This window comes from Hetaerina americana, unplaced genomic scaffold (genome assembly GCF_022747635.1).
Source record: "Hetaerina americana unplaced genomic scaffold, ioHetAmer1.1.p SCAF_1036, whole genome shotgun sequence".
NCBI classification, from domain to species: Eukaryota; Metazoa; Arthropoda; class Insecta; order Odonata; family Calopterygidae; genus Hetaerina; species Hetaerina americana.
The window spans coordinates 19,897-41,208 of NW_027286111.1; the positions used below are offsets into that span (position 1 = coordinate 19,897).

The window sequence follows — 21,312 nt, forward strand, 5'->3', positions numbered from 1 at the left end:
GGCCCCCCCCAAAAGTGTAAACCCTCCCCGTGAGAGACTTAAACATATAAAACATTTTATAAAAAAAAAACACTCGTGCGAGAAGCCTATATTATTATAATATTTCCCCAAAATAAAGGGGCAAAAAGACTTGTTCCCCGGCTCCCTCATTTGGAGGGAGCCGGTCATGTATAAATTATATATTAATTATAAGTTGCTTAAAACTCTGTATGAAAGAATTTTCAAATAAACATTTTAAATCTGTTCTTATCAGCTTAATATCTGATACGTCCCGCATTGCGGGACCAGAATATTAATCTGATTTTTGGACATTGGCGGGGTACCCGGAGTTTACTCCATCCCTGCCGCGGGTTGGCCCGGCATTGCAGTACCGTCGGGATCGGCCCATCATTAAAAAGGTCCACTTAAAAGCTGATGAGAACAGATTGAAGCTTAAATTGATCCGCGAAAATTATTTATTTTCGCACTTGCAAATTTCAGGCGATCCGGCTGGAAAAATATTCGCGAAATTGCATTTTCGCGGAGAGAAGCGATTTTATTCCATGCGAGCGGAGCAAAAGTAATGTAATCCAAATTGAAGCAGCACAACGAAGTATTAAAAGGAATGAATTATTAAAAGGAGAGAAACTTGGGAAGAAAAAAAATCCCATCTGAAGAGAGTCGTCGTCACTTTAAAGTGTAAGTGTAACAATAAATACAATTTTGTGAAAATAATGCAATTATTTTTTCTGCTTTCAATGCAACGTCAACAACAACAACGTCTTGTCTCCTCAGTATTCCATCATTGGAGACGACGACAACTGTTGAAGAGAGGCGCCGGATCACGTTTCAAACTTTGGCGTGTGACGCCCCTTCCTTCCAGCTGTTTACCTCCCCCCCGAAGAGATGGCGCGCGCGCGCTCCCGGCAAGGAGCGTCATTCAAGACGACCCGACGCGAATCGACTCGCGGAAATAGGCGAGTTCCACTCTTTTACCTTAGTTTTTGAACACCAATCTTTCCACAGAATTTATGCGAAGATAATTCTTGTAAAAGGAGTGTGTGTTTGATGAAAAAAAATTGAACGGAAAAGAAACTCAATACATCGGAGGAAACGACCGATCGCGAGCACTCGGGAAAAATTGGAAAAATGTTTGCAAAAAAATTTTCAGAAATTTTTTGCGAATTTCGCGGAAATCGATGCCCATTTCCGCGATTTTTTCGAGAAAATGGAAAATATAAACAATGGAGAAATCTGGTTTTCCATCTTGTGTAATTGAAAGCGCCACTTTTTTACAGCCTTTTCGATTCCTATTCTCCGATTTGAAGAAAACCCTAATTTGTTTATATTTGAAGAAACCCTAATTTATGTATTTATTTATTTATAAGGAAAGCGTATTTTTACTAATGACGATTAATGCAAAGTAAGTGAACAGCACACGATTTTAAATCTCTACCACACAGGAAGTGAAGTGAAGAGGAAGCCCGTTTTTCGAAAAACTGTCGACCACTGAATACTGGCGAAAAGGGCCCTTTATTACCGCCCTGGATGCCCCCCTCCATTTTCGGAATGTTTGAAAATTGCGCCCGACCTTTCCCGGGAAGCGGGGAGAGAGCTTGCAATACGTCTCGTGTGTCGCTCACAGAGATGGCACGACCTAGCGAAGGACTCCGCGTTGCAATTTACTGTCTCGCCTCCGGACTCCGGGGACGCAATTGCTCCGGCCGTCCTGCCCCCCGCGCCCCCCCAAAACTTTTCTTGCTGCAGGAAAACAAGGAAGCCTTCGGAAACACCCCCGCAGGACCCTACGCGAATTCTCCCCGACCAATGCCACCCCGCGGCGCCTACGCCAATCCTGCGCCCTCCGCCCCAAGTGCTCCGGGGTCGTCCCTACACATGTAAATATTGCAGAAAAGGGCTCCCTTATCGCTTCTCGGCCTTATGGCTAAGATCAAAGTGTAGTATCTGTTCTTATCAGCTTAATCCCCTTAACTTTCTTCTTTTTCGCCCGCCAAATTCAAATTTTTAAATGAACAGATCTACCGCTTTTGGACCTTTCTAGCCTCTCTGAGGAATCCCGGACGGGCCCCGACCAACGGTAAGCCCCCCGGGACACTCCCAGAGGGAAGGGGCAACAGGACACTAGGCGCCTGCTCTGCCCAGTAGCCCCTCTTTCGACCCCCGATGGCCCCACGGTCCATTGCCTCTTCAAGGCGGACCGTGGGACCCACCGCCCCCTCAGGGCTCCCCGGTCGCTCACGGACCGTTCCCCACGCCCACTTGGGGTGATAACCTCCCCGGGCTCGACGCCGGGCCCCTAAGGCCCGGCGCAGGCCCCCGCCCCCGGTGCACCGCCGGGTCCCTTCAGGACCGGTAGGCTGAGCACCGGACGTTCCCCGGCCCCCGGTGCACTGCCAGGTCCCCTCCGGACCGGTAGCTTGAGCACCGAGGCCCCCGGACCCCCTCAGGGCCCCCGGGAGCACCCTCCGTCGATCCCGTACGGATCGGCGCAGAGCGGGTGATTTGAACGGCGCGCGGTTTCCTTTTCGGCCGCGACGCCGGTCAAGCGACCGTTCGGCGCGCTTCACGCCCGATCGGTTCGATTGACCCCCTCCCCCCCGTCCGGTATTTGTGGAAGACTTCATCTTCCACAAAACCGTCATTTCAAAACCCCGGTAAATTCAAATTTCCTCCCGATCCCACCCATACGGGCCGAGAAGCGGGTTGAGCGCCTTCAGCGCCATCCCTCGGCGGCCGCCTGGACTTCATTCAGGTGGACGCCACGCGCTTAATTTAAATTTGTATTTTTGAAAATTTTCGTTCCGCAGTCCCTCAGACCGCGGAAAAGCCCTCCGTCGCCCCCCTTGGCCTTCAGCATTTATATCTTTTGAATTTTTTTGTGTCCTTAAAAGGACAATTTTCAAAACAACGTTCCACGGTCCTTCAGGCCGTGGAATATCGTCCGCCAGGCCCCGTTTGTGCCATGACTTAACGCCCTCCCATGCCCCCACGTCCTCCCCGTAAAAACGGGGGGGCGGGGGCCGTTAGAAAAGCACCATCGCGTGCTAGTTCCTCCGCCCCCCCCTCCTCCTCTCGCACTCCGCGGAGGAGGAAAGTCGAGGCGTCAGAGCCCGACTCCTCCCCTCCCCATACACCACCGGACGGCGCGTCCGAAAGCGCTTCGGCGCGTAGGACGCGTCGCCCGCGGAAAATCATACACTATGGCTCCCCCGTTTCTTCTTCTTCTTCTTCTCCATCCGGCGTCCGAAAGCCTTCCCTTGAGACCTTCTCCCCGCTCTCGGACGTCACCTATTCTCCCCCCAAGTCCCGTTCTTCTTCCCCTCTCTCCCTCGACGACTTCACGACGCCTCCGGATTCTTCTTCGTCCAGACGTCCGGCGCTGGATTCTCCCCCCCCGATTCCCCCGACTGCCCCCGCCCCCCAAACGACTGACAGGGTCCCGGCGCTTCTCCTGACCGGCACCGCGGTGTCGGCCAGGAGAATCGACAATCAACTTGTGGTTTACTTTCCCGTGGCGGATACGTTAACCTGCACCGAGGTGGGATGCAGCATGTCCTTCCGCGCTACGGAGTGGACGGCGATGCGGAGAAGTCTCGTCCGGCACCTGATGGAGCAGCACGGCCACCGACTCACGTCGGTGAACGCCTGCTCCATCTGCGGTGGGACTATCGGCCGCAAGCCGTCCACTCATCCCTGCCTCAAAGGGGGGATACGTAAGGCTGCGGACGGACGTGTTGCACTCTCGCATCGGTGCGGGGCATGCGATTTCGCATGCGCTACCCGTCGCGGGCTTGCGAACCACATGGTGACCCACAAGAGACCTCCCCCCTTGATTGCCCCCCTTCAGGAGGCAATCGAGGAGACAGTTAGATGCACGACGCCGCCCAACGTGACCGAGGCGCAACCCTCCGATCCAGACGCAGCAGCAGACGCTCCGGCCGAAGACCTGGCGCCGGGGCAGCCTCCTGAAGTCGGTGACCTTAACGACACCGGGTCACCGCCGCCTGTGGACGCAGCAACATCGCCGCCGCCAGCTCCAGACGCAGCAGAAGGAGCACCACGACAGGTCGAGCCACCGATACAGCAGAAGGAGAAGCTGTGGCTCGACCGACTGGCCAGCACATCCGGCCAGTCATGGGAGGAGTTCGAGGTCGTGGTGCAGGATCTGGTGGCCACCACCCAGGCGGAGAGGAAGAGGGAGGCGAAACCTGCGGACGGAGGGGAAGCTCCTCGGCCACGAAACGTCGTGCACAGACAACCACCAAGACGCAGACAAGTAGCTGACTACGACGCGAAAAAGGCGTCGGACATACAGAAACTCTTCAGGAGTCATCCCAGGAGGGCAGTGGAGAGCATCCTGTCCGATAAGTCACCCTATTGCGACATTCCCGCGGAGGAGGTGGAAAAGCATTTCCGCCAAGTCTACGGGAATGTCGGGATGGGGGGCTTGGAGGACGAGGGTGACGACTCGGTCTACCGTCGCACGACGGAGACCGAGAAGAAACTGCTCCTCGAAAGGATCACTCCTGAGGAAGTGACGAGACGCATGTCTAGAACCAAGAACACCGCCCCGGGCCCCGATGGCCTCACCTACGGCGACCTGAGGGCGGTCGATAGACATGGACGAATTCTCTCTTTTATCTTCAACAGATGCCTGAAGGAGGCCAGGACACCGGCCGCGTGGAAGACCTCTCGGACTGTCCTCCTGCACAAAGGGGGGGACCGCCAGGACATCGGCAACTGGAGGCCCATAGCGCTTGGCAACACCATCGCCAAGCTGTACGCCGGGGTGCTTGCTGACCGCATACTATCTTGGGCGGTCAGCGGGAAGAAGATGCACCCGGCTCAAAAGGGCTTCCGGGAGTTCGAGGGGTGCCACGAGCACAATTTCACCCTTCAGGCAGCTGTTGACGAAATGAGACGCAGACGTTCCCGAATCGCACTGGCTTGGCTTGACCTACGGAACGCGTTCGGGTCCATCCCGCACCAACACCTCCAGAACACCCTGAGGAGGATGGACTTGCCTGAGGAGATGAGGAGGACCGTGGAGGAGTTGCAGAAGGGCTCCACGGTCGTGAAGACGACCAGCGGCGACACCGGCGTCATCGACATCTGCGCCGGTGTCAAGCAGGGGTGCCCGTTATCACCGACCATTTTCAACTTGGGAATGGAGCCGGTGATACGGGCGGTCGCTGGTGAGGCAGGCAAGTCCGGAGTCGTCGTCCAGGGGCAAAACATCGCCATCCTGGCCTACGCGGACGACTTGGTGCTGGTGGCCCGGGACCAGGAGCACCTGCAGCGCCTGCTGAACATCGCGGGAGAAGAGGCGACCGCTGCAGGTCTACAGTTCAAGCCAAGCAAGTGCGCAACGCTGGACCTCAACTTTGCAGCAAACCAGCCCGTGCAGCCGTCCCAACTCACCATCCAGGGGGCGGCCATTTCCAGCCTGAAGGACGGCGAAGCGTACCGGTACCTCGGGGTCCCGTTCGGGTTCCACGTGGACCAGACCCCCGAGGAGGACCTGGTGCGCTTGGGCGAGGACGTCAAGAAGATCGACGAGTCACTCCTCGCCCCGTGGCAGAAGATCGCCGCGACCAACATCTTCCTTCTGCCCAGGCTGGAATTCATCTTGCGGGCTGGTAATGTTAAAAAGAAAAACTTGACCGACATCGACAAGAGGCTGAAGGCCTGCGCAAAGGGCTGGCTCCATTTGCCCAAAAGGGCATCGCCTGAGATGGTCTTCATTGGCCATCAACACGGCGGCGCAGGTCTTCTCCCTCTTTCCGACTTGACTGACATATTGACCATCGTGCAGGGATATCGACTCCTCCATTCCCGTGACCCCAACGTGAGAGTGCTCGCCTGGGGTCGCCTGAAGGAGGTAGTGCGGAGGAAGCTGAGGAGACCGCCAACCACCGGTGATCTCGCAGAGTACCTTAGTGGTAGTCTGCGGGATGACTTTGGAAGGGAAAGCGGCGACTTCAGTTCCCTCTTCACGCAGGTTCGCTCCGCGTCACGCCGTATCGCCGCGCGCATAGGCTTGAGCTGGAGATGGTCGGACGAGCTAAGGGAGATGCAGATTTCGTTCCGGGACATGAATGACGGGGCTGAAGACCGCCCCCCCTTCATCAGGGTTCCTCCGAAGGCCGTAAGGCAACTGACGGGTGCCCTGAAGATCGCGGTGCGGCGCTACTACCTGAACAAGGTAAGCGCCAAGCCCGATCAAGGGAAAGTCATTCGTGCCTCGGCGAAATCTGAAGCCTCCAATCACTTCCTGGCAGGAGGGAGATACACCAGGTTTTGTGATTGGAGGTTCATCTTTAGGGCTCGGCTCGATCTGCTCCCGCTCAATGCCTGTCGCCGTTGGGAAACCAACGGGGACAAGCGGTGTCGGCGATGTGGCTACGCGGAGGAGACCCTGCCCCACGTCGTTAATCACTGCACGATGCACTCAAGGACGTGGCAGCATAGACATAATGCTGTCCAAGACCGACTACACAGGGCTCTGATTGGACGCCGGGGAAAAGGTGACGATGAAATCAGAGTCAACAAACAAGTACCTGGCACTGACTCGACTCTTAGACCAGACCTGGTTATAACTAACCAGGCCGACAAGACTGTGACATTGATCGACGTAGCAGTACCGTTCGAGAACAACGAGGGAGCTCTGCTGGCAGCCAGGACCGCGAAGGAGGAGAAGTACGCCGCCCTGGCAGAGACCATCCGCCAGCAGGGATACCGGTCATCGGTCGCCGCCATCGTCGTGGGAAGCCTGGGGACGTGGGACTCGCAGAACGACCCCGTCCTGAAGTCCCTGGGCCTACCTCGACGATTCTGCACCACCATGCGGCGACTGATGGTCAGCGACGTCATCCGCTGGACCCGGGACTGCTACGTCGAACACATCACGGGACATAGACAGTATGAAGACGGCTCCGGAGGCTGAAAAGGAAAGGACAAAAGTGAAGTCGTGTAAAATCATTTCCCCCCCTCTTTCCATACTTCTTCATTGTAAAACCTTTCTCTGTCCCCTTTCTCTTTTATTTACTCTATGAGCCATAGTGTATGAATGGCCACGCCGTGGTGTATAAACGGCCCCCCCCAAAAGTGTAAACCCTCCCCGTGAGAGACTTAAACATATAAAACATTTTATAAAAAAAAACACTCGTGCGAGAAGCCTATATTATTATAATATTTCCCCAAAATAAAGGGGCAAAAAGACTTGTTCCCCGGCTCCCTCATTTGGAGGGAGCCGGTCATGTATAAATTATATATTAATTATAAGTTGCTTAAAACTCTGTATGAAAGAATTTTCAAATAAACATTTTATATCTGTTCTTATCAGCTTAATATCTGATACGTCCCGCATTGCGGGACCAGAATATTAATCTGATTTTTGGACATTGGCGGGGTACCCGGAGTTTACTCCATCCCTGCCGCGGGTTGGCCCGGCATTGCAGTACCGTCGGGATCGGCCCATCATTAAAAAGGTCCACTTAAAAGCTGATGAGAACAGATTGAAGCTTAAATTGATCCGCGAAAATTATTTATTTTCGCACTTGCAAATTTCAGGCGATCCGGCTGGAAAAATATTCGCGAAATTGCATTTTCGCGGAGAGAAGCGATTTTATTCCATGCGAGCGGAGCAAAAGTAATGTAATCCAAATTGAAGCAGCACAACGAAGTATTAAAAGGAATGAATTATTAAAAGGAGAGAAACTTGGGAAGAAAAAAAATCCCATCTGAAGAGAGTCGTCGTCACTTTAAAGTGTAAGTGTAACAATAAATACAATTTTGTGAAAATAATGCAATTATTTTTTCTGCTTTCAATGCAACGTCAACAACAACAACGTCTTGTCTCCTCAGTATTCCATCATTGGAGACGACGACAACTGTTGAAGAGAGGCGCCGGATCACGTTTCAAACTTTGGCGTGTGACGCCCCTTCCTTCCAGCTGTTTACCTCCCCCCCGAAGAGATGGCGCGCGCGCGCTCCCGGCAAGGAGCGTCATTCAAGACGACCCGACGCGAATCGACTCGCGGAAATAGGCGAGTTCCACTCTTTTACCTTAGTTTTTGAACACCAATCTTTCCACAGAATTTATGCGAAGATAATTCTTGTAAAAGGAGTGTGTGTTTGATGAAAAAAAATTGAACGGAAAAGAAACTCAATACATCGGAGGAAACGACCGATCGCGAGCACTCGGGAAAAATTGGAAAAATGTTTGCAAAAAAATTTTCAGAAATTTTTTGCGAATTTCGCGGAAATCGATGCCCATTTCCGCGATTTTTTCGAGAAAATGGAAAATATAAACAATGGAGAAATCTGGTTTTCCATCTTGTGTAATTGAAAGCGCCACTTTTTTACAGCCTTTTCGATTCCTATTCTCCGATTTGAAGAAAACCCTAATTTGTTTATATTTGAAGAAACCCTAATTTATGTATTTATTTATTTATAAGGAAAGCGTATTTTTACTAATGACGATTAATGCAAAGTAAGTGAACAGCACACGATTTTAAATCTCTACCACACAGGAAGTGAAGTGAAGAGGAAGCCCGTTTTTCGAAAAACTGTCGACCACTGAATACTGGCGAAAAGGGCCCTTTATTACCGCCCTGGATGCCCCCCTCCATTTTCGGAATGTTTGAAAATTGCGCCCGACCTTTCCCGGGAAGCGGGGAGAGAGCTTGCAATACGTCTCGTGTGTCGCTCACAGAGATGGCACGACCTAGCGAAGGACTCCGCGTTGCAATTTACTGTCTCGCCTCCGGACTCCGGGGACGCAATTGCTCCGGCCGTCCTGCCCCCCGCGCCCCCCCAAAACTTTTCTTGCTGCAGGAAAACAAGGAAGCCTTCGGAAACACCCCCGCAGGACCCTACGCGAATTCTCCCCGACCAATGCCACCCCGCGGCGCCTACGCCAATCCTGCGCCCTCCGCCCCAAGTGCTCCGGGGTCGTCCCTACACATGTAAATATTGCAGAAAAGGGCTCCCTTATCGCTTCTCGGCCTTATGGCTAAGATCAAAGTGTAGTATCTGTTCTTATCAGCTTAATATCTGATACGTCCCGCATTGCGGGACCAGAATATTAATCTGATTTTTGGACATTGGCGGGGTACCCGGAGTTTACTCCATCCCTGCCGCGGGTTGGCCCGGCATTGCAGTACCGTCGGGATCGGCCCATCATTAAAAAGGTCCACTTAAAAGCTGATGAGAACAGATTGAAGCTTAAATTGATCCGCGAAAATTATTTATTTTCGCACTTGCAAATTTCAGGCGATCCGGCTGGAAAAATATTCGCGAAATTGCATTTTCGCGGAGAGAAGCGATTTTATTCCATGCGAGCGGAGCAAAAGTAATGTAATCCAAATTGAAGCAGCACAACGAAGTATTAAAAGGAATGAATTATTAAAAGGAGAGAAACTTGGGAAGAAAAAAAATCCCATCTGAAGAGAGTCGTCGTCACTTTAAAGTGTAAGTGTAACAATAAATACAATTTTGTGAAAATAATGCAATTATTTTTTCTGCTTTCAATGCAACGTCAACAACAACAACGTCTTGTCTCCTCAGTATTCCATCATTGGAGACGACGACAACTGTTGAAGAGAGGCGCCGGATCACGTTTCAAACTTTGGCGTGTGACGCCCCTTCCTTCCAGCTGTTTACCTCCCCCCCGAAGAGATGGCGCGCGCGCGCTCCCGGCAAGGAGCGTCATTCAAGACGACCCGACGCGAATCGACTCGCGGAAATAGGCGAGTTCCACTCTTTTACCTTAGTTTTTGAACACCAATCTTTCCACAGAATTTATGCGAAGATAATTCTTGTAAAAGGAGTGTGTGTTTGATGAAAAAAAATTGAACGGAAAAGAAACTCAATACATCGGAGGAAACGACCGATCGCGAGCACTCGGGAAAAATTGGAAAAATGTTTGCAAAAAAATTTTCAGAAATTTTTTGCGAATTTCGCGGAAATCGATGCCCATTTCCGCGATTTTTTCGAGAAAATGGAAAATATAAACAATGGAGAAATCTGGTTTTCCATCTTGTGTAATTGAAAGCGCCACTTTTTTACAGCCTTTTCGATTCCTATTCTCCGATTTGAAGAAAACCCTAATTTGTTTATATTTGAAGAAACCCTAATTTATGTATTTATTTATTTATAAGGAAAGCGTATTTTTACTAATGACGATTAATGCAAAGTAAGTGAACAGCACACGATTTTAAATCTCTACCACACAGGAAGTGAAGTGAAGAGGAAGCCCGTTTTTCGAAAAACTGTCGACCACTGAATACTGGCGAAAAGGGCCCTTTATTACCGCCCTGGATGCCCCCCTCCATTTTCGGAATGTTTGAAAATTGCGCCCGACCTTTCCCGGGAAGCGGGGAGAGAGCTTGCAATACGTCTCGTGTGTCGCTCACAGAGATGGCACGACCTAGCGAAGGACTCCGCGTTGCAATTTACTGTCTCGCCTCCGGACTCCGGGGACGCAATTGCTCCGGCCGTCCTGCCCCCCGCGCCCCCCCAAAACTTTTCTTGCTGCAGGAAAACAAGGAAGCCTTCGGAAACACCCCCGCAGGACCCTACGCGAATTCTCCCCGACCAATGCCACCCCGCGGCGCCTACGCCAATCCTGCGCCCTCCGCCCCAAGTGCTCCGGGGTCGTCCCTACACATGTAAATATTGCAGAAAAGGGCTCCCTTATCGCTTCTCGGCCTTATGGCTAAGATCAAAGTGTAGTATCTGTTCTTATCAGCTTAATCCCCTTAACTTTCTTCTTTTTCGCCCGCCAAATTCAAATTTTTAAATGAACAGATCTACCGCTTTTGGACCTTTCTAGCCTCTCTGAGGAATCCCGGACGGGCCCCGACCAACGGTAAGCCCCCCGGGACACTCCCAGAGGGAAGGGGCAACAGGACACTAGGCGCCTGCTCTGCCCAGTAGCCCCTCTTTCGACCCCCGATGGCCCCACGGTCCATTGCCTCTTCAAGGCGGACCGTGGGACCCACCGCCCCCTCAGGGCTCCCCGGTCGCTCACGGACCGTTCCCCACGCCCACTTGGGGTGATAACCTCCCCGGGCTCGACGCCGGGCCCCTAAGGCCCGGCGCAGGCCCCCGCCCCCGGTGCACCGCCGGGTCCCTTCAGGACCGGTAGGCTGAGCACCGGACGTTCCCCGGCCCCCGGTGCACTGCCAGGTCCCCTCCGGACCGGTAGCTTGAGCACCGAGGCCCCCGGACCCCCTCAGGGCCCCCGGGAGCACCCTCCGTCGATCCCGTACGGATCGGCGCAGAGCGGGTGATTTGAACGGCGCGCGGTTTCCTTTTCGGCCGCGACGCCGGTCAAGCGACCGTTCGGCGCGCTTCACGCCCGATCGGTTCGATTGACCCCCTCCCCCCCGTCCGGTATTTGTGGAAGACTTCATCTTCCACAAAACCGTCATTTCAAAACCCCGGTAAATTCAAATTTCCTCCCGATCCCACCCATACGGGCCGAGAAGCGGGTTGAGCGCCTTCAGCGCCATCCCTCGGCGGCCGCCTGGACTTCATTCAGGTGGACGCCACGCGCTTAATTTAAATTTGTATTTTTGAAAATTTTCGTTCCGCAGTCCCTCAGACCGCGGAAAAGCCCTCCGTCGCCCCCCTTGGCCTTCAGCATTTATATCTTTTGAATTTTTTTGTGTCCTTAAAAGGACAATTTTCAAAACAACGTACCACGGTCCTTCAGGCCGTGGAATATCGTCCGCCAGGCCCCGTTTGTGCCATGACTTAACGCCCTCCCATGCCCCCACGTCCTCCCCGTAAAAACGGGGGGGCGGGGGCCGTTAGAAAAGCACCATCGCGTGCTAGTTCCTCCGCCCCCCCCTCCTCCTCTCGCACTCCGCGGAGGAGGAAAGTCGAGGCGTCAGAGCCCGACTCCTCCCCTCCCCATACACCACCGGACGGCGCGTCCGAAAGCGCTTCGGCGCGTAGGACGCGTCGCCCGCGGAAAATCATACACTATGGCTCCCCCGTTTCTTCTTCTTCTTCTTCTCCATCCGGCGTCCGAAAGCCTTCCCTTGAGACCTTCTCCCCGCTCTCGGACGTCACCTATTCTCCCCCCAAGTCCCGTTCTTCTTCCCCTCTCTCCCTCGACGACTTCACGACGCCTCCGGATTCTTCTTCGTCCAGACGTCCGGCGCTGGATTCTCCCCCCCCGATTCCCCCGACTGCCCCCGCCCCCCAAACGACTGACAGGGTCCCGGCGCTTCTCCTGACCGGCACCGCGGTGTCGGCCAGGAGAATCGACAATCAACTTGTGGTTTACTTTCCCGTGGCGGACACGTTAACCTGCACCGAGGTGGGATGCAGCATGTCCTTCCGCGCTACGGAGTGGACGGCGATGCGGAGAAGTCTCGTCCGGCACCTGATGGAGCAGCACGGCCACCGACTCACGTCGGTGAACGCCTGCTCCATCTGCGGTGGGACTATCGGCCGCAAGCCGTCCACTCATCCCTGCCTCAAAGGGGGGATACGTAAGGCTGCGGACGGACGTGTTGCACTCTCGCATCGGTGCGGGGCATGCGATTTCGCATGCGCTACCCGTCGCGGGCTTGCGAACCACATGGTGACCCACAAGAGACCTCCCCCCTTGATTGCCCCCCTTCAGGAGGCAATCGAGGAGACAGTTAGATGCACGACGCCGCCCAACGTGACCGAGGCGCAACCCTCCGATCCAGACGCAGCAGCAGACGCTCCGGCCGAAGACCTGGCGCCGGGGCAGCCTCCTGAAGTCGGTGACCTTAACGACACCGGGTCACCGCCGCCTGTGGACGCAGCAACATCGCCGCCGCCAGCTCCAGACGCAGCAGAAGGAGCACCACGACAGGTCGAGCCACCGATACAGCAGAAGGAGAAGCTGTGGCTCGACCGACTGGCCAGCACATCCGGCCAGTCATGGGAGGAGTTCGAGGTCGTGGTGCAGGATCTGGTGGCCACCACCCAGGCGGAGAGGAAGAGGGAGGCGAAACCTGCGGACGGAGGGGAAGCTCCTCGGCCACGAAACGTCGTGCACAGACAACCACCAAGACGCAGACAAGTAGCTGACTACGACGCGAAAAAGGCGTCGGACATACAGAAACTCTTCAGGAGTCATCCCAGGAGGGCAGTGGAGAGCATCCTGTCCGATAAGTCACCCTATTGCGACATTCCCGCGGAGGAGGTGGAAAAGCATTTCCGCCAAGTCTACGGGAATGTCGGGATGGGGGGCTTGGAGGACGAGGGTGACGACTCGGTCTACCGTCGCACGACGGAGACCGAGAAGAAACTGCTCCTCGAAAGGATCACTCCTGAGGAAGTGACGAGACGCATGTCTAGAACCAAGAACACCGCCCCGGGCCCCGATGGCCTCACCTACGGCGACCTGAGGGCGGTCGATAGACATGGACGAATTCTCTCTTTTATCTTCAACAGATGCCTGAAGGAGGCCAGGACACCGGCCGCGTGGAAGACCTCTCGGACTGTCCTCCTGCACAAAGGGGGGGACCGCCAGGACATCGGCAACTGGAGGCCCATAGCGCTTGGCAACACCATCGCCAAGCTGTACGCCGGGGTGCTTGCTGACCGCATACTATCTTGGGCGGTCAGCGGGAAGAAGATGCACCCGGCTCAAAAGGGCTTCCGGGAGTTCGAGGGGTGCCACGAGCACAATTTCACCCTTCAGGCAGCTGTTGACGAAATGAGACGCAGACGTTCCCGAATCGCACTGGCTTGGCTTGACCTACGGAACGCGTTCGGGTCCATCCCGCACCAACACCTCCAGAACACCCTGAGGAGGATGGACTTGCCTGAGGAGATGAGGAGGACCGTGGAGGAGTTGCAGAAGGGCTCCACGGTCGTGAAGACGACCAGCGGCGACACCGGCGTCATCGACATCTGCGCCGGTGTCAAGCAGGGGTGCCCGTTATCACCGACCATTTTCAACTTGGGAATGGAGCCGGTGATACGGGCGGTCGCTGGTGAGGCAGGCAAGTCCGGAGTCGTCGTCCAGGGGCAAAACATCGCCATCCTGGCCTACGCGGACGACTTGGTGCTGGTGGCCCGGGACCAGGAGCACCTGCAGCGCCTGCTGAACATCGCGGGAGAAGAGGCGACCGCTGCAGGTCTACAGTTCAAGCCAAGCAAGTGCGCAACGCTGGACCTCAACTTTGCAGCAAACCAGCCCGTGCAGCCGTCCCAACTCACCATCCAGGGGGCGGCCATTTCCAGCCTGAAGGACGGCGAAGCGTACCGGTACCTCGGGGTCCCGTTCGGGTTCCACGTGGACCAGACCCCCGAGGAGGACCTGGTGCGCTTGGGCGAGGACGTCAAGAAGATCGACGAGTCACTCCTCGCCCCGTGGCAGAAGATCGCCGCGACCAACATCTTCCTTCTGCCCAGGCTGGAATTCATCTTGCGGGCTGGTAATGTTAAAAAGAAAAACTTGACCGACATCGACAAGAGGCTGAAGGCCTGCGCAAAGGGCTGGCTCCATTTGCCCAAAAGGGCATCGCCTGAGATGGTCTTCATTGGCCATCAACACGGCGGCGCAGGTCTTCTCCCTCTTTCCGACTTGACTGACATATTGACCATCGTGCAGGGATATCGACTCCTCCATTCCCGTGACCCCAACGTGAGAGTGCTCGCCTGGGGTCGCCTGAAGGAGGTAGTGCGGAGGAAGCTGAGGAGACCGCCAACCACCGGTGATCTCGCAGAGTACCTTAGTGGTAGTCTGCGGGATGACTTTGGAAGGGAAAGCGGCGACTTCAGTTCCCTCTTCACGCAGGTTCGCTCCGCGTCACGCCGTATCGCCGCGCGCATAGGCTTGAGCTGGAGATGGTCGGACGAGCTAAGGGAGATGCAGATTTCGTTCCGGGACATGAATGACGGGGCTGAAGACCGCCCCCCCTTCATCAGGGTTCCTCCGAAGGCCGTAAGGCAACTGACGGGTGCCCTGAAGATCGCGGTGCGGCGCTACTACCTGAACAAGGTAAGCGCCAAGCCCGATCAAGGGAAAGTCATTCGTGCCTCGGCGAAATCTGAAGCCTCCAATCACTTCCTGGCAGGAGGGAGATACACCAGGTTTTGTGATTGGAGGTTCATCTTTAGGGCTCGGCTCGATCTGCTCCCGCTCAATGCCTGTCGCCGTTGGGAAACCAACGGGGACAAGCGGTGTCGGCGATGTGGCTACGCGGAGGAGACCCTGCCCCACGTCGTTAATCACTGCACGATGCACTCAAGGACGTGGCAGCATAGACATAATGCTGTCCAAGACCGACTACACAGGGCTCTGATTGGACGCCGGGGAAAAGGTGACGATGAAATCAGAGTCAACAAACAAGTACCTGGCACTGACTCGACTCTTAGACCAGACCTGGTTATAACTAACCAGGCCGACAAGACTGTGACATTGATCGACGTAGCAGTACCGTTCGAGAACAACGAGGGAGCTCTGCTGGCAGCCAGGACCGCGAAGGAGGAGAAGTACGCCGCCCTGGCAGAGACCATCCGCCAGCAGGGATACCGGTCATCGGTCGCCGCCATCGTCGTGGGAAGCCTGGGGACGTGGGACTCGCAGAACGACCCCGTCCTGAAGTCCCTGGGCCTACCTCGACGATTCTGCACCACCATGCGGCGACTGATGGTCAGCGACGTCATCCGCTGGACCCGGGACTGCTACGTCGAACACATCACGGGACATAGACAGTATGAAGACGGCTCCGGAGGCTGAAAAGGAAAGGACAAAAGTGAAGTCGTGTAAAATCATTTCCCCCCCTCTTTCCATACTTCTTCATTGTAAAACCTTTCTCTGTCCCCTTTCTCTTTTATTTACTCTATGAGCCATAGTGTATGAATGGCCACGCCGTGGTGTATAAACGGCCCCCCCCAAAAGTGTAAACCCTCCCCGTGAGAGACTTAAACATATAAAACATTTTATAAAAAAAAACACTCGTGCGAGAAGCCTATATTATTATAATATTTCCCCAAAATAAAGGGGCAAAAAGACTTGTTCCCCGGCTCCCTCATTTGGAGGGAGCCGGTCATGTATAAATTATATATTAATTATAAGTTGCTTAAAACTCTGTATGAAAGAATTTTCAAATAAACATTTTAAATCTGTTCTTATCAGCTTAATATCTGATACGTCCCGCATTGCGGGACCAGAATATTAATCTGATTTTTGGACATTGGCGGGGTACCCGGAGTTTACTCCATCCCTGCCGCGGGTTGGCCCGGCATTGCAGTACCGTCGGGATCGGCCCATCATTAAAAAGGTCCACTTAAAAGCTGATGAGAACAGATTGAAGCTTAAATTGATCCGCGAAAATTATTTATTTTCGCACTTGCAAATTTCAGGCGATCCGGCTGGAAAAATATTCGCGAAATTGCATTTTCGCGGAGAGAAGCGATTTTATTCCATGCGAGCGGAGCAAAAGTAATGTAATCCAAATTGAAGCAGCACAACGAAGTATTAAAAGGAATGAATTATTAAAAGGAGAGAAACTTGGGAAGAAAAAAAATCCCATCTGAAGAGAGTCGTCGTCACTTTAAAGTGTAAGTGTAACAATAAATACAATTTTGTGAAAATAATGCAATTATTTTTTCTGCTTTCAATGCAACGTCAACAACAACAACGTCTTGTCTCCTCAGTATTCCATCATTGGAGACGACGACAACTGTTGAAGAGAGGCGCCGGATCACGTTTCAAACTTTGGCGTGTGACGCCCCTTCCTTCCAGCTGTTTACCTCCCCCCCGAAGAGATGGCGCGCGCGCGCTCCCGGCAAGGAGCGTCATTCAAGACGACCCGACGCGAATCGACTCGCGGAAATAGGCGAGTTCCACTCTTTTACCTTAGTTTTTGAACACCAATCTTTCCACAGAATTTATGCGAAGATAATTCTTGTAAAAGGAGTGTGTGTTTGATGAAAAAAAATTGAACGGAAAAGAAACTCAATACATCGGAGGAAACGACCGATCGCGAGCACTCGGGAAAAATTGGAAAAATGTTTGCAAAAAAATTTTCAGAAATTTTTTGCGAATTTCGCGGAAATCGATGCCCATTTCCGCGATTTTTTCGAGAAAATGGAAAATATAAACAATGGAGAAATCTGGTTTTCCATCTTGTGTAATTGAAAGCGCCACTTTTTTACAGCCTTTTCGATTCCTATTCTCCGATTTGAAGAAAACCCTAATTTGTTTATATTTGAAGAAACCCTAATTTATGTATTTATTTATTTATAAGGAAAGCGTATTTTTACTAATGACGATTAATGCAAAGTAAGTGAACAGCACACGATTTTAAATCTCTACCACACAGGAAGTGAAGTGAAGAGGAAGCCCGTTTTTCGAAAAACTGTCGACCACTGAATACTGGCGAAAAGGGCCCTTTATTACCGCCCTGGATGCCCCCCTCCATTTTCGGAATGTTTGAAAATTGCGCCCGACCTTTCCCGGGAAGCGGGGAGAGAGCTTGCAATACGTCTCGTGTGTCGCTCACAGAGATGGCACGACCTAGCGAAGGACTCCGCGTTGCAATTTACTGTCTCGCCTCCGGACTCCGGGGACGCAATTGCTCCGGCCGTCCTGCCCCCCGCGCCCCCCCAAAACTTTTCTTGCTGCAGGAAAACAAGGAAGCCTTCGGAAACACCCCCGCAGGACCCTACGCGAATTCTCCCCGACCAATGCCACCCCGCGGCGCCTACGCCAATCCTGCGCCCTCCGCCCCAAGTGCTCCGGGGTCGTCCCTACACATGTAAATATTGCAGAAAAGGGCTCCCTTATCGCTTCTCGGCCTTATGGCTAAGATCAAAGTGTAGTATCTGTTCTTATCAGCTTAATCCCCTTAACTTTCTTCTTTTTCGCCCGCCAAATTCAAATTTTTAAATGAACAGATCTACCGCTTTTGGACCTTTCTAGCCTCTCTGAGGAATCCCGGACGGGCCCCGACCAACGGTAAGCCCCCCGGGACACTCCCAGAGGGAAGGGGCAACAGGACACTAGGCGCCTGCTCTGCCCAGTAGCCCCTCTTTCGACCCCCGATGGCCCCACGGTCCATTGCCTCTTCAAGGCGGACCGTGGGACCCACCGCCCCCTCAGGGCTCCCCGGTCGCTCACGGACCGTTCCCCACGCCCACTTGGGGTGATAACCTCCCCGGGCTCGACGCCGGGCCCCTAAGGCCCGGCGCAGGCCCCCGCCCCCGGTGCACCGCCGGGTCCCTTCAGGACCGGTAGGCTGAGCACCGGACGTTCCCCGGCCCCCGGTGCACTGCCAGGTCCCCTCCGGACCGGTAGCTTGAGCACCGAGGCCCCCGGACCCCCTCAGGGCCCCCGGGAGCACCCTCCGTCGATCCCGTACGGATCGGCGCAGAGCGGGTGATTTGAACGGCGCGCGGTTTCCTTTTCGGCCGCGACGCCGGTCAAGCGACCGTTCGGCGCGCTTCACGCCCGATCGGTTCGATTGACCCCCTCCCCCCCGTCCGGTATTTGTGGAAGACTTCATCTTCCACAAAACCGTCATTTCAAAACCCCGGTAAATTCAAATTTCCTCCCGATCCCACCCATACGGGCCGAGAAGCGGGTTGAGCGCCTTCAGCGCCATCCCTCGGCGGCCGCCTGGACTTCATTCAGGTGGACGCCACGCGCTTAATTTAAATTTGTATTTTTGAAAATTTTCGTTCCGCAGTCCCTCAGACCGCGGAAAAGCCCTCCGTCGCCCCCCTTGGCCTTCAGCATTTATATCTTTTGAATTTTTTTGTGTCCTTAAAAGGACAATTTTCAAAACAACGTACCACGGTCCTTCAGGCCGTGGAATATCGTCCGCCAGGCCCCGTTTGTGCCATGACTTAACGCCCTCCCATGCCCCCACGTCCTCCCCGTAAAAACGGGGGGGCGGGGGCCGTTAGAAAAGCACCATCGCGTGCTAGTTCCTCCGCCCCCCCCTCCTCCTCTCGCACTCCGCGGAGGAGGAAAGTCGAGGCGTCAGAGCCCGACTCCTCCCCTCCCCATACACCACCGGACGGCGCGTCCGAAAGCGCTTCGGCGCGTAGGACGCGTCGCCCGCGGAAAATCATACACTATGGCTCCCCCGTTTCTTCTTCTTCTTCTTCTCCATCCGGCGTCCGAAAGCCTTCCCTTGAGACCTTCTCCCCGCTCTCGGACGTCACCTATTCTCCCCCCAAGTCCCGTTCTTCTTCCCCTCTCTCCCTCGACGACTTCACGACGCCTCCGGATTCTTCTTCGTCCAGACGTCCGGCGCTGGATTCTCCCCCCCCGATTCCCCCGACTGCCCCCGCCCCCCAAACGACTGACAGGGTCCCGGCGCTTCTCCTGACCGGCACCGCGGTGTCGGCCAGGAGAATCGACAATCAACTTGTGGTTTACTTTCCCGTGGCGGACACGTTAACCTGCACCGAGGTGGGATGCAGCATGTCCTTCCGCGCTACGGAGTGGACGGCGATGCGGAGAAGTCTCGTCCGGCACCTGATGGAGCAGCACGGCCACCGACTCACGTCGGTGAACGCCTGCTCCATCTGCGGTGGGACTATCGGCCGCAAGCCGTCCACTCATCCCTGCCTCAAAGGGGGGATACGTAAGGCTGCGGACGGACGTGTTGCACTCTCGCATCGGTGCGGGGCATGCGATTTCGCATGCGCTACCCGTCGCGGGCTTGCGAACCACATGGTGACCCACAAGAGACCTCCCCCCTTGATTGCCCCCCTTCAGGAGGCAATCGAGGAGACAGTTAGATGCACGACGCCGCCCAACGTGACCGAGGCGCAACCCTCCGATCCAGACGCAGCAGCAGACGCTCCGGCCGAAGACCTGGCGCCGGGGCAGCCTCCTGAAGTCGGTGACCTTAACGACACCGGGTCACCGCCGCCTGTGGACGCAGCAACATCGCCGCCGCCAGCTCCAGACGCAGCAGAAGGAGCACCACGACAGGTCGAGCCACCGATACAGCAGAAGGAGAAGCTGTGGCTCGACCGACTGGCCAGCACATCCGGCCAGTCATGGGAGGAGTTCGAGGTCGTGGTGCAGGATCTGGTGGCCACCACCCAGGCGGAGAGGAAGAGGGAGGCGAAACCTGCGGACGGAGGGGAAGCTCCTCGGCCACGAAACGTCGTGCACAGACAACCACCAAGACGCAGACAAGTAGCTGACTACGACGCGAAAAAGGCGTCGGACATACAGAAACTCTTCAGGAGTCATCCCAGGAGGGCAGTGGAGAGCATCCTGTCCGATAAGTCACCCTATTGCGACATTCCCGCGGAGGAGGTGGAAAAGCATTTCCGCCAAGTCTACGGGAATGTCGGGATGGGGGGCTTGGAGGACGAGGGTGACGACTCGGTCTACCGTCGCACGACGGAGACCGAGAAGAAACTGCTCCTCGAAAGGATCACTCCTGAGGAAGTGACGAGACGCATGTCTAGAACCAAGAACACCGCCCCGGGCCCCGATGGCCTCACCTACGGCGACCTGAGGGCGGTCGATAGACATGGACGAATTCTCTCTTTTATCTTCAACAGATGCCTGAAGGAGGCCAGGACACCGGCCGCGTGGAAGACCTCTCGGACTGTCCTCCTGCACAAAGGGGGGGACCGCCAGGACATCGGCAACTGGAGGCCCATAGCGCTTGGCAACACCATCGCCAAGCTGTACGCCGGGGTGCTTGCTGACCGCATACTATCTTGGGCGGTCAGCGGGAAGAAGATGCACCCGGCTCAAAAGGGCTTCCGGGAGTTCGAGGGGTGCCACGAGCACAATTTCACCCTTCAGGCAGCTGTTGACGAAATGAGACGCAGACGTTCCCGAATCGCACTGGCTTGGCTTGACCTACGGAACGCGTTCGGGTCCATCCCGCACCAACACCTCCAGAACACCCTGAGGAGGATGGACTTGCCTGAGGAGATGAGGAGGACCGTGGAGGAGTTGCAGAAGGGCTCCACGGTCGTGAAGACGACCAGCGGCGACACCGGCGTCATCGACATCTGCGCCGGTGTCAAGCAGGGGTGCCCGTTATCACCGACCATTTTCAACTTGGGAATGGAGCCGGTGATACGGGCGGTCGCTGGTGAGGCAGGCAAGTCCGGAGTCGTCGTCCAGGGGCAAAACATCGCCATCCTGGCCTACGCGGACGACTTGGTGCTGGTGGCCCGGGACCAGGAGCACCTGCAGCGCCTGCTGAACATCGCGGGAGAAGAGGCGACCGCTGCAGGTCTACAGTTCAAGCCAAGCAAGTGCGCAACGCTGGACCTCAACTTTGCAGCAAACCAGCCCGTGCAGCCGTCCCAACTCACCAT

The 21,312-nt window shown here is 54.9% G+C and overlaps 4 non-coding genes and 3 pseudogenes across 4 annotated transcripts; all 7 read left to right on the top strand.

Moving 5' to 3' along the window:
- Positions 1-199: 199 nt before the first annotated feature.
- On the top strand, positions 200-393 carry LOC139700525 (U2 spliceosomal RNA). The gene has a single exon (XR_011703726.1). It is a non-coding gene; the product is annotated as a U2 spliceosomal RNA (small nuclear RNA).
- Positions 394-1,904: 1,511 nt separating this feature from the next.
- On the top strand, positions 1,905-2,038 carry LOC139700519 (U2 spliceosomal RNA; annotated as a pseudogene).
- A 5,253-nt stretch (positions 2,039-7,291) lies between these two features.
- Positions 7,292-7,485, top strand: LOC139700522 (U2 spliceosomal RNA). Its single transcript, XR_011703723.1, has one exon. It is a non-coding gene; the product is annotated as a U2 spliceosomal RNA (small nuclear RNA).
- A 1,511-nt stretch (positions 7,486-8,996) lies between these two features.
- On the top strand, positions 8,997-9,189 carry LOC139700514 (U2 spliceosomal RNA). Its single transcript, XR_011703721.1, has one exon. It is a non-coding gene; the product is annotated as a U2 spliceosomal RNA (small nuclear RNA).
- Positions 9,190-10,700: 1,511 nt separating this feature from the next.
- On the top strand, positions 10,701-10,834 carry LOC139700520 (U2 spliceosomal RNA; annotated as a pseudogene).
- Positions 10,835-16,087: 5,253 nt separating this feature from the next.
- Positions 16,088-16,281, top strand: LOC139700515 (U2 spliceosomal RNA). The gene has a single exon (XR_011703722.1). It is a non-coding gene; the product is annotated as a U2 spliceosomal RNA (small nuclear RNA).
- Positions 16,282-17,792: 1,511 nt separating this feature from the next.
- LOC139700521 (U2 spliceosomal RNA) lies at positions 17,793-17,926 on the top strand (annotated as a pseudogene).
- The last annotated feature ends 3,386 nt before the right edge of the window (positions 17,927-21,312 follow it).